Source organism: Rhinolophus ferrumequinum, chromosome 20 (genome assembly GCF_004115265.2).
Source record: "Rhinolophus ferrumequinum isolate MPI-CBG mRhiFer1 chromosome 20, mRhiFer1_v1.p, whole genome shotgun sequence".
Classification (NCBI taxonomy): Eukaryota; Metazoa; Chordata; class Mammalia; order Chiroptera; family Rhinolophidae; genus Rhinolophus; species Rhinolophus ferrumequinum.
In genome coordinates this window covers 38,480,485-38,498,389 of record NC_046303.1, presented here as the reverse complement: position 1 = coordinate 38,498,389, position 17,905 = coordinate 38,480,485, and positions in this window count along the sequence as shown.

Sequence of the window (17,905 nt, the reverse complement as noted above, 5' to 3'; positions counted from 1 at the left end):
GATGCATGAGGCTTGATTACATTTTTAATCAAATAAGTAATTTAAGGTATTATTTCCATGTTGTATTCATCCAATAACTAACGTCCACTGTGGGGAGTGAAAGAGAACAGAGCTGGAGGCTGCAAGTTGTCTGCAGTGACAAGAGCTCCTTATAATTTGCTGTTCAATCTCCAACAAAGCTCCTGATAAACCTAGACTTCTAGCATCAGTCTGGAGCCAACCTGGCTTTGAATAAAGAGTAGACTGAAGGCATCAAGAGATCAGCTTTTTGGTCCCGGCCACAGAATGTGGTACAGTTCTGCCACCTAGTGGTTGATTTATCACACGTGACTTGGCAGCATTTACAACTGTGTGAGTTAAGTGTCCATCTGCAGAAAACAATAAGGCAGGGAATGGCCTGCAGAAGCTTACTTAGTAAATCACTTTCTACCATGTGAAGAAATGAGTTATCCAGATTTTAAAAGATAAGTACAAATGGTCATATATTTAATACACATGAGAGATGAGACCCTTCGCAATGTCCCACCCTCCTCGTATATCCTTCCATAAAGAACAACTGGTTTTATGCAAAAGTACTGCATTCTCTCGTGAGCTTCTTCTCTGAAGGCATAATTCTCTCACTCATTTGGCTACACTGAACATTCCTACATCTTTTAACTTAAGAGTTATGTCCCTATGAAGCCTGCATAGACTCCTACTCAATTTGCTATGTGGTCCTTTGTGATATAACTGATCTCATTCCAATTGTCCTTTTCCATACCTGACTTACCTTCTAGAAGGTAAGTTCTTTGGGGCAAGGATGTTACCTTTACATCTTTGCATTTCCGCAGTACTTACTGTGCTTCTAGCCCACAAACACATGATGTAGGTATTGATGTGTGTGACCCTTTGAAAAGGGTATTTAATTTCTAATTTAGCACAATACTGTCATAGAAAAATGAAACCAACTTTTATTGAAAAACTATTTTCCACGTATGGTTTTCAAATGCTTCACAAACCAGATTTCTCAGTGCTTCCATATGATTTAGGTATATTCGTGTCAAATACATGGCGAATTTAGATCCTCACAAGAAATGATATCTTGAGTTGGGCTGAAAAAAAATTCTTTTATTTTTTTTAAGATTGATTATAAAAGAAAATCTGAAGAAACTGTAAACATCATTTCAAATTCCATCCTGCCTGAAGGTGAAACGAAAAATAAAACTGGAAAGTATATATTCTTTACTTGGAAAATAAAATTCCCTGGATTCATCTTCAAATGTGAAATACCTTTCATCTCAAATGTGCAATATAAATTTCCATGGTGATCAGAAAAGTAATTATGTAAAAACACCACCTCTTACTTAATTTAGCTCATCCTGGCCTATCTTCAAGCCACACCTGCTTGCTTGATCGACCAAAGTAAACATTTACTCATTTCTGTGTTACATAACTGAAATAGTAGTGGAAGAGTCAGCTTAGATTTTCCTTTCATTATCTGCTGAGTTTACAGCTACATCCTGGCTTAGAATTTTTAGTGTCCAGAGATATGTTATAGAAGATAAAGTTTGATGCTTGAAGACACCTCGTGGAGTTTGCAAAACTATTTGTCATGAAATGAAATCTCCTTTACATGTAGATGGGACATTTGATATGAAGAAGTATTAATAGCAAAAGTTTAAAGGGCCATGGTAAATGATTTAGTGTGACACTCTTTAACAGGTAACTGAGTATAATCCATCATCCAAATGTTCTTAGGTGAGAGTTCATCTGCCTCATTCCTCATGTCTTGGACTACTGTTTGGCAGATCACTGATAAATTTCTAATAAACAAAATATCTTCTGTGATAATGTTGCTTAACCAGTTTTAAAAGGGATAAAGAACAGAATCATAAGAATTATTATACAGTACTATGTGTATCACAGCATATATGTGAAATCTCAGCATATTGGCTTCAGTATGCTTTTAAGGACATAAAACCCAAAGCAATGTCATCTTTTGGAAGGGAATTTATATTAAATATAAATACAAAGTTGTCTTAAATGTAATGGGAATCAAATAAACCAGTATTTTCCTATGTAGGAACAAAGCTCTATTCAATGTTCTCTCCCTTTACATCAGAGAGATGTTTTATTATTTTTTATTGCTGGGTTTATTCTGTGTTTACAAACTTAAGAAAAGCTTGAACACCATCAGGCAAATTCAACAAGCCTTTTTAGCTCTACATAGAGAAGCAGTTTCCAAAAATGGATTATTAATATTTCCTGAGAGTTTTTAAAATATATAGATGGCTTTGTCACAGCCAAGACCTACAGAAATAGAATCCCTGAGGGTAAGGCCTGGAATCTATTTTAAAAGCTTTCCTGGTGATTCCTACATATCTCATTTTAGACAAGTAAGTAAACTGATGTTTGAGAAGAATTGGTTCTCAAATTGTGGTCCTCAGAATAACCATGTCAGCATTTCCTGGCAGCTTGTTAGAAATACAAATTATCAGAGGTCACTCAGACCGGAATCAAATGTTCTGGGGGTGGGCCCCAGAAATCTGCATTTTAACAAGTCTTCTAGGTGATGCTGAATCATGCTGAAGGTAATGTTTGAGAACCAGTGGTTCTGAAAACCAAGCTGAAAATTCATTTAATGCAATAACATTAATCAAATGCTCACTATTTTGAGAAAATGTAAACAAGATAAGATCCCTAGCCTTATGGAAGATACAATATAACCAATCTATTATGCCTTTGTGATCTCTTATGATTTTAAACAACTTATTTACTTGTTAATAAATAATGGTTATAAATGTAGTATTTTTTCTAGCGTATCCTTATAGATCTCATAGGCAATGGGTTAAGCTTAAACACATTCTTAATGAAAGGACTGTATTTCCCAAATAAATTGCTCTCAGAAATACCCATTTCATGAATTTTGAAAATTTCTCCTTTTTATGGAAATCACAGAATTCAGGGGCACTAGTTAAGGGTGATAATTTTGCTTCATGTTATAGACAGATCAAATGAGAAGGAAAAGTACGCTTTGAAAATTGCGCAGGAAGTCTTGCCCACAATGACAACAGAGCACTAAATAGTTACACAGCTTTCCCAAATATTATCTTGTCAGATCATTGGGAGATAGACATTACTGTTATAACAAAATAAATGGAGAAAATGAAGTTAAGTGACTTTTTGATGGACAGTCATCTGGTAAATATGTATTTAGGCTAGATTACAAAGCATGTACTATAACTTCCAATCCCATGCTATTTACATTAGACCCCACTGCCTAGTCTATCAAAAATACATAGTAGACACTCAATATACCGTATTTTGCCATGTATAATGTGCACTTTTTTTGCCCAAATTTGTGAGGGAAATATAAGCATGCACATTACACGTGGGTAGTGCTAATTCTGTATCTACATAAATGCTTTTAATTATTTTATTTATGCTTATGAGTTTAAAGTGTAACTCAATGACAATATCCATATACAGAATAATACCCTGGAATATGATAATCAGTTTTGTTGAACTTATGACAAACATGCAACAATGAAGAGTTCTTGGCCTTCTCTGATGCATAAATATCATAAATTTGTTACCGGCACATAAAATTTCTTGTACCTTGTATCTGTTACTGTGATCTGTAATTATTTGTTACATAAAATTTCTTGTACTATAATATGTTGAAAAAAATAAATGCTAAAATTCCTTTATAATACAGAAAAACAAGTACATAAATGTAAACTAATAAAAATTTGGATTAAAGCAAAAGATTTTTTTCCCTGAAAGCTTGGGCCAAATATGTGGGCGAGCATTATACATTGCAATATACAGTATATTTATGTAACTGAACTGAAAACATAGCCTTATTTCCAAGATGAGGCAAAGAAAGGCATTGATTTTCTATTCTATCAATCCCCACTGGAAAGAGATATCTTAAGAAATAGCACTTGGGGCAGCCGCATGGCTCAGTTGGAGTGCGAGCTCTCAACAAGGTTGCCAGTTCAATTCCTGCATGGACAGTGGGCTGCGTCCCCTGCAACTAAAGATTGAAAATGGCAACTGGACTTGGAGCTGAGCAGTGCCCTCCACAACTAGATTAAAGGACAATGACTTGGAGCTGATGGGCCCTGGAGAAACACACTGTTCCCCAATATTCCCCAATAAAATTAATTTAAAAAAAAGAAAGAAAGAAATAGCACTTGGAATTCCGAGCTGTGATCATAAAATAAGAAAAACCAGTTCATCTACACGGAGGATACTGACTTATGGAGGAGCGCAACTGAAGTAAAATTAGAATGAATTCAGTATGTTGCCTGGACAATAGCCAGGGTTCATTGTTTTCCAGCGTCAAAAGCTTGGATTCACTATTCTTCAGGCTATGAAACAAATTAGTGCTACCACAATCTCAAGAGCTCATGTTTTTAAATACTCCATCAACATTTTAAATGAGTCATTTATTTTTCTAGTCATCGGATTCCAGCTAAACTATTGATCACTGTGAATTTGTGTGTAATAAGTATGAACCGTTCCACAACATTCAGAATGCCAGATACCTCACATTGCTTTAGCTTCAACCAAAGCAAAACTGGATTCCGGCTGCCAGTCATCATAGTTGATAAAGCCAATATCATTCTCAAGTTTCACTCCTCACTACAGACCAGCGTTGCCTTACAGCTGCCAAACCGTTTGTTCCCCAGGAAGACCCAGGATTTCACAAGGGAGTGCCTCAGCAAACTGAGGCCCGATGGAATCATATCGGTCCCTCCCCTTCCAGGGATTCCTTGGAGATGTGCGTGTGTGTGAAGGCAAAGTTCAAGCTGGAACACAATGGGAACTTTCGGAAAGACAGCCAGCAGGCTACTAACACACAGATCTTGAGATTAACAATCCTTTACCTCTTTAGAAGTTTACTAATAAAAACTATGCATTGGCCCAATGCGGGGTTCAGTCTCTTAGGCTGTTCCCCTTGGCCCTGCGCTCTTGCACTCTCTTCATGGCCACTGTCTTTTCTTAGCCCTGCAGCGCCCTTCTCCCTCCCCACAACCCTCGTCCTGCGGGACAGACAGATCAGAGAAAAACACTGACATTTACACAGTTCAGTAAAGGAAGCCCTGCCCCAACCCCACCCCCATACATGCTCCTTCTTGTTGGGCACTGGAGCCACTGGCCCTTACTCAGGCCTGAGGGATGATTAGAAGATAACCATTCTGCATTCCTTTAGTCAGTCCTGGATCAAGCTGCTATGGAAACTTCTCAAAGGCCTTCAAGCAATGGGATCTTTTCAAGGGCCCCTGAATTATGCTTTCCAACACAGTCTTCTCAGGGACCCACACAGTTACCACTTTCAAGACCCCATCACTCTAGGGATGCTTCAATGATTCAAGAACCAGTTCTTAAAACTTCAAACCAGTCCACCTCTCCTGTCTCAGGTATCCCAGTCTCAGGAATTTCAATTGTCTGTGACAGACTACTTTTTTTCCCAAACCTCAAAACACAAAAGCATCTCTCATCCCTCCTTCTCTTCTTCCCTCCCTCCCTCCCAACATCCAACCCATTTGTTTAATGGAGCAATACTTTACACCTTCTAAACAAAGAACATGTGGATTGGTATTCACCTGATTTTCCCTCACATTATGTGGAAAACTTTTCTTTCTCTAAAATTCCAAAAAGCCATTTACTTCCCCTGGAGCAAGGAAGAGCTCAGACCTTACAAATGTATCTCTGGCCACTGTGGTGAATCTATAGCAAGCATTACTATTAATAATGATCAGTTAAACATTAAAAAAGTGCAATATGTTAATATATTACTGTGCATATAAATCACTTAACCTCTCAGAAGCTCTGTGTAGCCTAGAAGAATTACAAAGGTATACAAAAGCCTTCTTTTATTTTTTTCCTAATTAACCTTAAAGATCACCTCAACTTCTTCCCATAGAGAAGCTCATGAAAAGAACAAAGTGGATTTATAGGAGACTTAGTTATCTTTAGGGACATCTCCTGTCATGAGTAAGTTACAAAAAATATGTGTATGGATCCACCATGCATACACTCATATATACACACACACACCATGTAGACTCCATACCTCATTCATTAATACATATGACAAGCACTCTAAAGTTGGGGGGTGAGGAAAGGGGTTCATCCTGGTCTGGCTAAACTAGGAAAGCTGAGTATGCATTAGGAACAGTGGAGCTTGGCCTCGGTAGCTGATTGGATGTGGAAAATGAAGAAGTTAAAATAAATGGAGGAGTCAAGGAACAACTGAAGTATTTTGACTGCCTTTCATTGGGACTTGGCTTTTAAGATAAAGAGAAAGGGAGATCTTACAAAATCTACAGTGATCTCAGTTTTGGACATGTTTAGTCTAATGCCTCTGAGATGTGCAAGCATCCTGGGCACCAGTCACATAGGAGATCCCAGCAAAAGATATTTAGGTCTGGAACTCAGAAGAAAGGTCTGAGCATGAAAACCTCAGCTTTGTACCAAAATTTCCAGCTTCAAGCATCAGAAATTTTAAATTGCCTTTTTATTGTAATTATTTTAATCACTTTATTGCTAAAGCCTTATCTTTCCTTGCATTCTACTAATCCCCCCGATTTAAATTCCTGTGCCCTCTTTTCCAGGAGAGAACTACTTTTGGGTACAGCTTCTATCTTTGGGTATGTGTTGGGGGATCGGAGGGGCGGGGACAATTATTTTCAAAAAAGGGAATGCTGAGAGATTTCAAGGTTTTAAGTAAACTGCAGGGGTTCTGAGTTCTTTTAGCTGTAAGTAAATTAAAAAGAAAAACATTCTCTATTTTATGTTCCTAAAATTCTAAGGGTCGAGAGACCAAATTTTATGAAGCTAGAAGGCAAAAAGTTCAGTTTTTGCTTATCCAATTGGTGTGACTAAATCATCTTGAGCCATCAAGGACAGTTTAATCTTAGTAAGACGCCACTTCCCTCATTGTTGCCCCCAGTTTTCTTCAATAAATGAAACCATTATGTACTCAATATATTAAAGCCACAAAACTTTTTTCTCTAGCAATGCCTCAGCTGAAATGATTTAGGTCTCTCTCTACCAATCCACCCCTTTTCTACAAACCCACTCTGCAGGCTCTCCTTTTGACCCTGTTGTCAATAGCCATGTCTTCCTGCCTAGTGTTTAGAGTCGGACAAGCTTTGTTTTGAATCCTGGCGTTCCTCATGATCCCTGCATTCCAGCCTCTACCCTTTTTTCAACCAGGGGAAATTTGGGCAAATTATTTACCACTGAGGAGAAACAGAGATAATCCATTTCTTTAGGTGTAAAATGATAATACTGATTTTGTGGGACTATGAGGATTAACTGATCATGTATATTAAGGTGCTTTGCACCTTAATGGATAAAAAATAATGGATGGCACACCATACACTGAAGTATTGTTTTTACTTTTTTCTTTTTTGTGCTTCCCTTCCTTCCCTCTGCCCTCTTGTAACTATTCCCTTCTTCCTTGGACTATGCCTTTATTCCCTCTCCTCATTCCTCCTTCCTTCCAATTTTTCCTTTGCAGTTGTGATAGATATTTTTACGTAATAAAGGGTCATTCATAATACTCCTGGTTTAAATTGTTCAAATTCTCCCCCGTGTAAAGATAAATCTCCAGCTCCTTCCGTCTTTGTTCTCAATGTAACTCTTCGAGCATGGTAGATGCAGTTGTAACAACATCAGCAAAACTGCCTTGTACTGTGAAGCTACAACACTGTAATCATGGAGGGATGTACTAGAGATACTCCTAATTCTCATAGCAATCATGCCAGAAACTATTACCATGATTTATAAATAAGGAACCAAAGGGTAATGGAAGGTAACTAAGTTTCCCCAAATAACACAGCCACTAGGTGGCAGATGCCAGTTCACTGCGACTCCAAAGTCTGAGTTTATTCTTAGGTTTACGCTGCCTCCTTGCACTCTTGTCTACACATACCTGTTCCAATTCTGCACCTTTGTACTTGCCATTCTTTGCACCTGGAACACCCTTCACTCTCCGATCTACGTGGAAAACTGAATCTCACATTTCTCTGCCAGCTCAAATGTCACCTCTCTTCTCTTGATGTCCAAAGGCAGAGAGAGCAGCTTTGTTTTCCCTGAGCCCAGAGCACATTCTATATAACTGTCTATATAAATAACTATTAAAGCACCAGTAAACTGAGAAATCCTCAAGGGCAGGAAATATTTTATTTGTCATTGAATCACAGTACCTATCACAATGCCTACTACATATTAGTGTTTCAATAAATCTTTCAAAATATTTTACACATTTGTCTCATTTCTCCTAGTTCATGGAGTCCTCCATAACTATCTTCTCTTTAAATGTTAGCATGCCCCAGAGCTCAGTCCTCGAACTTCTTTTTCATTTATATACTTGCTTCTTAAATGATTTCACCCTGTCCCTTGACTCTAAACACTATCTAAATGCTGGGACACTTATATTTATTTCTTCAGCCTGAAATTCATATACTCAGACTCATATATTCAACTATGAATTTAACATCTCCAGCTTATTTAACTGTGTATCTCATAATTAAAACGTATAAAACTGAGCTGTCTTCCCCACAATCTCTTCCTCTCACCATTTTTCCGTCTACAGTAATGGCAACTTCATCCTTCCAATTGTGTGTGGTATTGGGAACACTTCACTTTCTCTAACACCCTCAGGAAATCCTATCAGTTTATACCATGAAATAGATCAATAATCAGACTTGTTCTTCCATCCCAATTGCTACCAACTTGGTCCAATAGTCACTATTATTGCACCTGCATTATTACTATTGCCTCTTGTTTTCTTTCATCACTATTCTCCTGAAGTTTATTCTCCATATGACAGGCAAATTGATCCTTTTAAAATATAAAACAAATCATCTCTTTGCTTAAAACCCTCTAATGGCTTGCTATCTCCTTCAAAATTTAATTTAAATCCCTTACAATAGCCCCATGTGATCCACACCCAACCCTCACCTCTCTGATTTTATTTCTTATTCTTCTCTCCATATCTCTACTCCAGCTTCCTTGATGTTCTTTAAACACACAAAATGTTCCCACCTTAGCGTTTACCTTCTTTCTGCTCCTTTCAAATGACACACACCCTCACCTCCCACTGTTACTCTCTGTTTCTTTACAAGCTTTCCCCCCCCCCATGGCACTTATCACCACCTGACATAATGTAGGTCTACTTGATTATTTGCTCATTATCTAGTTCCTGACTAAATGTAAGATCCATGAGAGCTGGAACTTTGTTTGGTTCACTGCTTGATTCCATTGCCTAAAATAGTACTAGACTCAGCATGCTCAAAAAAAAAAAGTGTGTTTTTTTTGTTTGTTTGTTTTGTCAAATAAATGAAGGTATGATAATTTAGCCAATGATGTAATGAAAGTTATCAATGTGGCCTGGACAAAAAAAACAATACCTCCCAATTTCTTTGCCAAATTTTATTTTTTTCCATCAATTCACAGTTCCTCTCTCTTACACATTGAAGCATAGAATGCAATGAAATATCACAGGGAAGATAACTGCTTCCTGTAACTTGGCACTCAGCACAGAGTTAAACCCCATGAAGCTTTAGAATACATGGACCACTGAACAAGTGGAATAAGTCCCATTTGCTTAGCCCAAAATTTAACTTTAAACCTTGGCCATTTCCTACACAGGGACAACTGATGGGAGAAATTCTCAAAGATAAGCCAAATTCAGCCCAGGCTTTCTGAAATTCTCCCCAGAATAAATGGCAATGATAATCAAACAGTGAGGGGAGAAGGAGATTGTAGGTGGGATTCGTAGGGAACTTAACAGTGAGCAGCTCTGAAATATGCTCTCCCCAAGACTTTTTTTGGATTAAGTTTAATAAAGAGAACTTAAAGTAGATTGACTCTAAACCAAAACCCCTGGGAGCCAGTTTCAATGCATTACCAAGCCATATAAGTGTTCTTGAGTAAAGGCCAGTAAAACCTTTGAAATTTCTTGAACTGAAAAGAATTAATCTTCCATCAGCTTCTAAGACAATAATATTTAAAATGTTGGACCCAACTTCATAAAAATAAATACCTCCAAAAAGTAGAAATCTTGACACAGGCTCTACTATGCCAATATAATTTTATACATCCCCAGATACTCTTTTGTCCTAGCTATTATCTAAGGGATTTCTTTGGAGTACAGGTCTATTTACACACAAACAGGGTATGGCTAAAAAAAAATCATCACTTACGTAAAGTTTTTAATAAGTTAATGTAAATGAAAGATTTCTCATTAAAACTTCATACTCAAGGGAACTGTTGCCTGAAAATTAAGCTTGCTCTAGAACATTTTAATAACTGAATGTGTTCAGCCACAGAAAAACTCTTGAAACAAAAGTGTACACTTATCATACATAGGCGCCAGAAAATCTGGGACCTTACTGTTGAGGTCAAACGTTTCCATTATTTTCTGCAGGTTCATGCTCTCAATGAATCAGGACATTAGAGGAGCGGACCACAGATGTACTTTGAAAAACAAGAAACTGGCAGGAATTCCTGAAATGAGACTATTTCAGAACTGATATTAGTGATTCTTGGTGGCTTCAAGTAAGCCTTTTAGCAGAAAGATCGAAATACAGCCAATTTTAACCTTTGAATGAAAAAAGACTCGATTCAGTAAATATGTATAGATCGCTCATTTTGTAGTACTCTTTAACGTCCTTTGCCTTATGGGAGAACACAAAGAGGTATAAGACCCAATTCCTGCCTTCAGGGCCCTTATAAATGAATAGGTCCGAAGGTTATGACTAACATTACCAAAAGCAGAAGATAGCATGTGAGATACACAAGAGATATATGCCAAATGCTTTGGGAATGTTGATATTGGGAAGATCCCATTTAACTGAAGAATTCAAGGGAATTCACCCAAAAAAAAGAGATCATGTTTGAATTGGACATTGAAGGTTGAGCTGGATACGAGGGAACTTCTAAAGAAAGAAAAATCCTCAAACAATAACTCAGCCAAGCTCAGGACTTTTAGGGAATAAAGGCTGGTCCATATGAGTGGCAGCTTTCAAGATAACCCTCAATGATCCCCACCTCCTGATATTGCACCATCATGTTGATGCCACCCCTTGAGTGTGTGACGGACCTAGTAACTTGTTTCTAATTAACAGTAAGTGAAAAGCAATGGGCTGTTATTCCCACAGTTAGATTACAGATGGGCTCCATATTGCTGTATTCTTTCTCTTGCCTCCTTGGCTTGCAAACTTTGATGGAGCAAGGTGCATATTGGAAAAGGCAATGTGCCAAAGAACTGAGAAACTGAGGCTCTTATAATCGTCCAATAATCTGCGAGAAACTGAATCCTACCAAAAACATGAGTGACCTTGGGAGCAGATTCTTCCCCAGTTGAACCTTGAGATGATTACAGCCACAACAAACACCTTGACTGCAGCCTTAGAGAGACCTTAAGGCAGAGGATTTAATTAAGCCATGTGCAGATCTCCGACCTAAGATACAGGCATACCTCGGAGATATCGCAGTTTGGTTCCAGACCGGCACAGTAAAGTGAGTTATACGCTTTTTGCTGATGAAGGGTCTTCCCTTCAACTTTACAAATTGAAGTCAATACCTTTTTTTACAAAATGTAACATCTGTGAAGCATAATAAAAACAAGTGCAATAAAAAGAGGCATGCCTGAACCTAGTGTTTTAAACTAGTGTTTTAAACTAGTGTTTTAAACCACTAAGTTTGGGGATAATTTGTTATGTAGGGATAGATAACTTTTGCAGTCCAAATTGCTGGGAATAATTATTTATATGGTGCTTTACTATTTTCAAAAGCACTTTTTCATGTATTGTCATTTGATTTTTAACAATCGTTTGAGATGCAAAAAGTAGGTGAAATACTCATTTTATAGATCAGGAGAAACTGCTATGGTTTTATGGTCACACAACCAGCTTATGATTTTGTTTTTAGTTCAGTGCTCTTTCCACTACAATACTCAGAGGAACAGAAGACAAAAACATGAAAGATTTAACATATTAAGACTTTAGACTTTAATGTGGAAGAACAGAAATGGCAAGTGCCTACACAGAGGGGAACTGGTTTTGCTATTTATCTTCCCTTTCTCACTCTTAAAAATCTAATGCTTTAGAAATAAATCTTCTACCGGATTTTATAGCTTTATTTTGGTGTCTTTGTGCTTCCCCCAAGTATGTCACCAAAATGTCAAAGTATGTTGACATTTCAGTTAGTTTTGAATGGACTTTGATTTTTTCTAAATTGAATAAGTACGATTGCAAGCAGACAGGTTTTCCATATGGTACATAACATATGTATACACCGCAATACATTTTATTGAATTTCATCCTGAAATCTGGCCCACCTACTAAATACTCAAACAATTAATGTTTATCTCTTGCTGTATTAAAATTTATTTATGTTATTATTAGAAAATTTTAAATATATACCTCTTGTGAATAAAGTATATAGAGCAAAAATGAATGAATTAGTATGAATTCTATTCAAATACATTAATACTCTCAATAACACTACATATTGCTACATTTAGTAACATTTACACCCTAAAAATCCCTCAGACTTCCACAATTTTAAACATTGAAGGATTTTATATTCTTTATTCTTAGCCTTCACCATGAGCTTTCCATACATAACTTTACGGACATCAATGTTTTTATTCTTTGCTGGCACCTTTCATTTCTAACTTCATGCTTTTTCCATGAAAGGGGAACTCAGAACATAGCCAATAATTGTAATGATGATGTTGAAAATAGGACTAACCGGGTTCTACACAAGCGTGTAAGTTAACATGATGGAGACAGCTGACAGGGATTTGAAGCTGCCACTTAGTAGCTGGGTTAACATTTGTGGGGACAGAACCCCAGAGAGCAGTTTCCCGGCTCTCAGCCTCATGTGGAGGGGTGCTGGCTCAGGTAGTAGATGGCCATCAGCTGTGGCTAGTTGGCCCTCAGCTGTAACCAGTGAGCCATTGGCCACTAATATAACTGCCAATATAACTAATATAACTGCCATGGCTACGCTAGCAGAAAATGGGGACTAGCAAGAAGATGGTTGTCATGCAGGGTGTCAGGCAGGGTCTCTGGTCCCGCTCCCCACATAAGAACGCAGGACATGGTGAGGCCAAAAAGGAACACCCACGGAGCCATAGGTAGGGGAGTCATACCACTATACTCTCACTGGCGACTCTGTTTGAGAAACAGGAAACAGGAGCCACACAATTCTCAACCCTCACTACTCCACTTGCAGACTCAGCCACCATCTTCTTGCTAGCCTCCATTTGCTACTAGCCTAGCCACGGCAGTTATATTCATGGCTAATGGCTCACTGGTTACAGCTGACGGCCAACTAGCCACAGCTGATGGCCATTTGATCACAGTCGATGGCCATTTACTACCTGAGCCAGCACCTTTCTATGTGAGGCCGAGAGCCTGGAAACTGCTTTTTGGGGCTCTGTCCCCACACTCCACCCCTACAGGGTCTCGCCTCACAATCTACGCGACAAGCGTCTTCTGCGAGGGGCCCTGTGCGAGGACCCTGGAGGTGAATGCTATTTCCTGGACACAGCCAAACTCTCTGGTCACAGCCAGGGTTTCTCAGGGCACCACCAGTACTTCTGGGCACAGCCAGACTTCCTGGACTTCTTAGGGTACCACTAGTCTCCCCGGGCACAGCCAGGGTTTCTCAGGGCACCACCAGTACTTCTGGGCACAGCCAGACTTCCTGGACTTCTTAGGGTACCACTAGTCTCCCCGGGTACAGCCAGGGTTTCTCAGGGCACCACCAGTACTTCTGGGCACAGCCAGACTTCCTGGACTTCTTAGGGTACCACTAGTCTACCCGGGCACACGAGGGCCTCTCAGGGCACTGCCACTCTCTCTGTACACAGCCAGACTTCCTGGACACAGCCAGGGCTCTCAGGGCACTGCCACTCTCTGGGCCTCTCAGGGTACCGTGCTGGAACAACAGCGGCTCACAGTCAAGGTGCTTACGTATTCTCGATGGCGGCCAGTCAAGACACAATAACAAACATCTGCCAGTTCCACTACATAGTGGTATGTTCCCAAACAAATAGTCAAGCTGTCCATTAAATTAGGGATGGAAGGCAATTCCCCACAGTCCATAGTCATTCGCCACGGCTGTCCTGAGGGTGAGGGATGACCTTGACCTCACCCTCATCTCCCACGGAGGACTCAGCAAGCGTTTCCTCCTGGAACTACAAGTCCTGCATCCGGGCTGCCTCAGCAAGCACTTCCCAGCCCACGGGGCCGCAACAACCTTCGCTTTCTCCGGCCTCTGCTGGTTGGGGAACCGTCCACGTCTTCCCACCCCTCCACGGGGTTCCAGCTCTCCGGCAGCTTCTCCTCCTGGTCTTCCTGCAACTGAGTGTTCATACGCACAAACTCCTCCACTGCCTTTCGGGAGCTTTGGCCGACACCGTACCCTGCTCACTGCGCCATTTGTCATGCGGGGGATCCTGCCGACTACGCCAAGTGTCATGCAGGGTGTCAGGCGGGGTCTCTGGTCCCACTCCCCACATAAGACCGCAGGACATGGTGAGGCCAAAAAGGAACACCCACGGAGTCATAGGTAGGGGAGTCACACCACTATACTCTCACTGGCAGCTGGGTTGGAGACACAGGAACCAGGAGCAACACAATTCTCAACCCTCACTGTGCCGCTTGCAGGCTCAGCCACCATCTTCTTGCTAGCTCCCCCTTTTTTCTTTTTGCTACTAGCCTAGCCACGGCAGTTATATTCATTACTAATGGCTCACTGGTTACAGCTGACGGCCAACTAGCCACAGCTGATGGCCATTTGATCACAGTCGATGGCCATTTACTACCTGAGCCAGCACCTTTCTATGTGAGGCCGAGAGCCTGGAAACTGCTTTTTGGGGCTCTGTCCCCACAATGTTGCTGAACTAGCAAGCGTGGATTGCAGTTAGCATGGCGGAGTGTGGGTTGCGGATTGCAGAGAAGTGGATGGCAGGTTGCAGGTAGTGTGGCTCCTGCTTCCTGTGTCTTCAACCCAGCCACCAGTGAGACTATAGTGGTATGACTCCCCTCTCTATGGCTCCGTGGGTGTTCCTTTTTGGCCTCACCATGTCCTGTGTTCTTATGTGGGGAGCGGGACCAGAGGCCCCGCAGGCCGCCCTGCATGACAACACTAGACAACTTACTTAAAAATAATTTGTGATTCCAAAAATAGTGATGCCTATCTTATGAAGTTGTTATGGCGATTAAATCAGTTAATATTCTAAATATGAATTTGAGTCCCTGGTGGTGGGTGCCAGACATTAGTTTTTAATAAAAAGTTTCCTGGGTGATGCCAGTGAGCAGCCATTCATTGAAATCAGCAGTTCTCAGTCAGGCTGCACATCAATCACCTTGCAGCTCTTAGAAACAACCAACGCTTGGGCTCTGTGTTATTTCCCATTGCTTCTGTAACAAATTACCACACACTTAATAGTCCAAACAACATAGATTTATTAACTTACAGTTCTGGAGGTCAGAAGTCCAAAAGGAGTCTCTCTGGATGAACCTCAAGATGTCAGCAGGACTGTGTTCCTTTCTTGAGGCTCTAGGGGAAATACCGTTTTCTGCCTCGTCTGGCTTCAAGAGGCCACCTGTACTTCTCAGCAGTGGCCCCCTTTATCCATCCTCAAAGCCTGCAATGGCTGGCTGGGCAAACTTCCCCCACATTGCACCACTCTGACACTGATTCATTGGCTTCCTTCCCTCTGCCACATTTAAAGACCCCCGTGATTACATTGGGCCCACCTGGACATACTAGAATAATCTGAAGTCAGTTGATTAACAACCCTAACCCTGCCTGTTACCTCAGTTTTTGCTTTACGAGAAATTCACAGGTTCTAGGAATTAGGACCTAAACATCTTCGGGAGGCTCCCACCCTTCGAAGACTCAAATTTAATTGCTCTTGGTGAGGATATGCTTCACACAATCACTAAGTGATTCTAATGTCCAGCTGCATTGGGGAAATGCTGATCTAAATATTATCAGGGTTCCATGAAACATTATACCCATGAAATGTTCAATAATGGTCAAATTAGATTTGGAAAGAATTTAATTAAGTAAATTACATGGTAAAGACAATAAGAAGTCTGTAAGAAAGAAGTGTGTTTAATCTTATTTAACTAGTCTTTCAAACTTTTTGGAATAATACCTATTTGGAGAAACACCTGTTAAGAGCCCAAGGAATTATTTTTCTATGTAACGATTTTGAGATCTAATGTTCTAGAGAAGAAAATAAGTTTAATGGCACTTATTTTGTCTTATTTTTTACTCAGATGCTTTTATTTAAATTTTTATTTTACTATTAAACTGTTGAATTCAGGACGCGGTCAAGAGCTTAAAATTCAAATTCAAGACAATCTATTCAGTATTATCTTACTACACATATTAATAAGAACCAAATGGTCAACATAGAATAATTTAATCATTACTTGAGGCACTAGAGAGAGAGCTAGAAAAACCCAAAAATATAACTCTTTTATTAAATAAAAAAAGTTGGTTTCTTCATGCTAATATATGAGGATTCATTTATTTACACAATATTATATAAAATGACTTAATAGCATAAATACAATTGAATCACTCTATTTTACATACTTATGTATATTGTGAAGACAGGCCATATCTGAAATATCATGAAAATTAGGTTCACATTTCGTAGAAAACTCACAAATATATAAAATATTAAACTATTTTCCTAAAACTTCTCCACAGAAATCTACCTTCTTGAATAGCAAGTAACTGTGGAGCATATGGTGTTTGGAAAACTTTATGTACATTGAAAAGAGACTCACAATTAATAATCAAAACAATTTGCCAGCTACATTCTCATCTTTCAGAGGAGGGACAATTCAGAACAAATAATCAAAGAGACTGAATAAACAGTTTGGATGGTAAAACAGTAAGCAGGCTACTTATGAAAGATTCTCCCTTCAGATAAAATAAGTCAAAAAGTTATTTCTGATTATTAAATTATCTGCATCCCAGGGATATAGATGGGGACAGTTGGACTGTCCCCAAATGCAAATTGGATTTACAGTTCAATAGAGTTTCTAGGGTCAGAAAGTGGTGACTACTGTAAAAGTTCAGAGTCCAAGTTATTGTTTAAGGTTACCAAGAAAATGTCAATCACTGCCCTATTACCTAACTCAAAAATTACTGCTTTGGGTGGCTGGTTAGCTCAGGTGGTTAGAGCGTGGTGCTAATAATACCAAGGTTGCCGGTTCAATCTCCGCATGGGCCACTGTGAGCTGTGCCCTCCTTAAAAAAAAAAAAATAAATATTTCTGAGGGCTTTTTTCCTATTTTGGAAGTGGCACACAGTGAAATACAATGTAGGATGGTGGTTATCTACCTAGCTCCAGAGCCCAGCTACCTGCATTAAAATCCTGACCAAATATTTTACTGGATGTATCACCTTAGATGGGTTACTTAATCTCTATGGCCTTAGATTTCCTGCATAAAATAATGATACCTCAATGCTTGAAATTTATTAAAAGACTCACTAAATATTAGCTCTTCTTTTTCCTTCATTACATTATATTTACACTTATTATCAAATTTATATGATTAAATGTTTAGACATTTAATTTAAGTGTGTTATTTAGTAAATTTTATTAAAAGTACATTTCCAACTTACACAAGAAGTTAAGGATCTAAGTGGAATTTAATTTGAAATACTGCTACATGAGATGTGCATAATTTTTCCACTCATTAATGCCATTGATTTTTAGAAATAGAAACAATTTTAAAAGCTCAGTTTCCATGCATACAGATAAAAACATTGAGTCCAAAAGAGATTAAGTGACTCTAATATTTTTAAACACACAAAAATAAAGAACAAAAATGCAAAGTTGTAAAGATTTTATGATTAA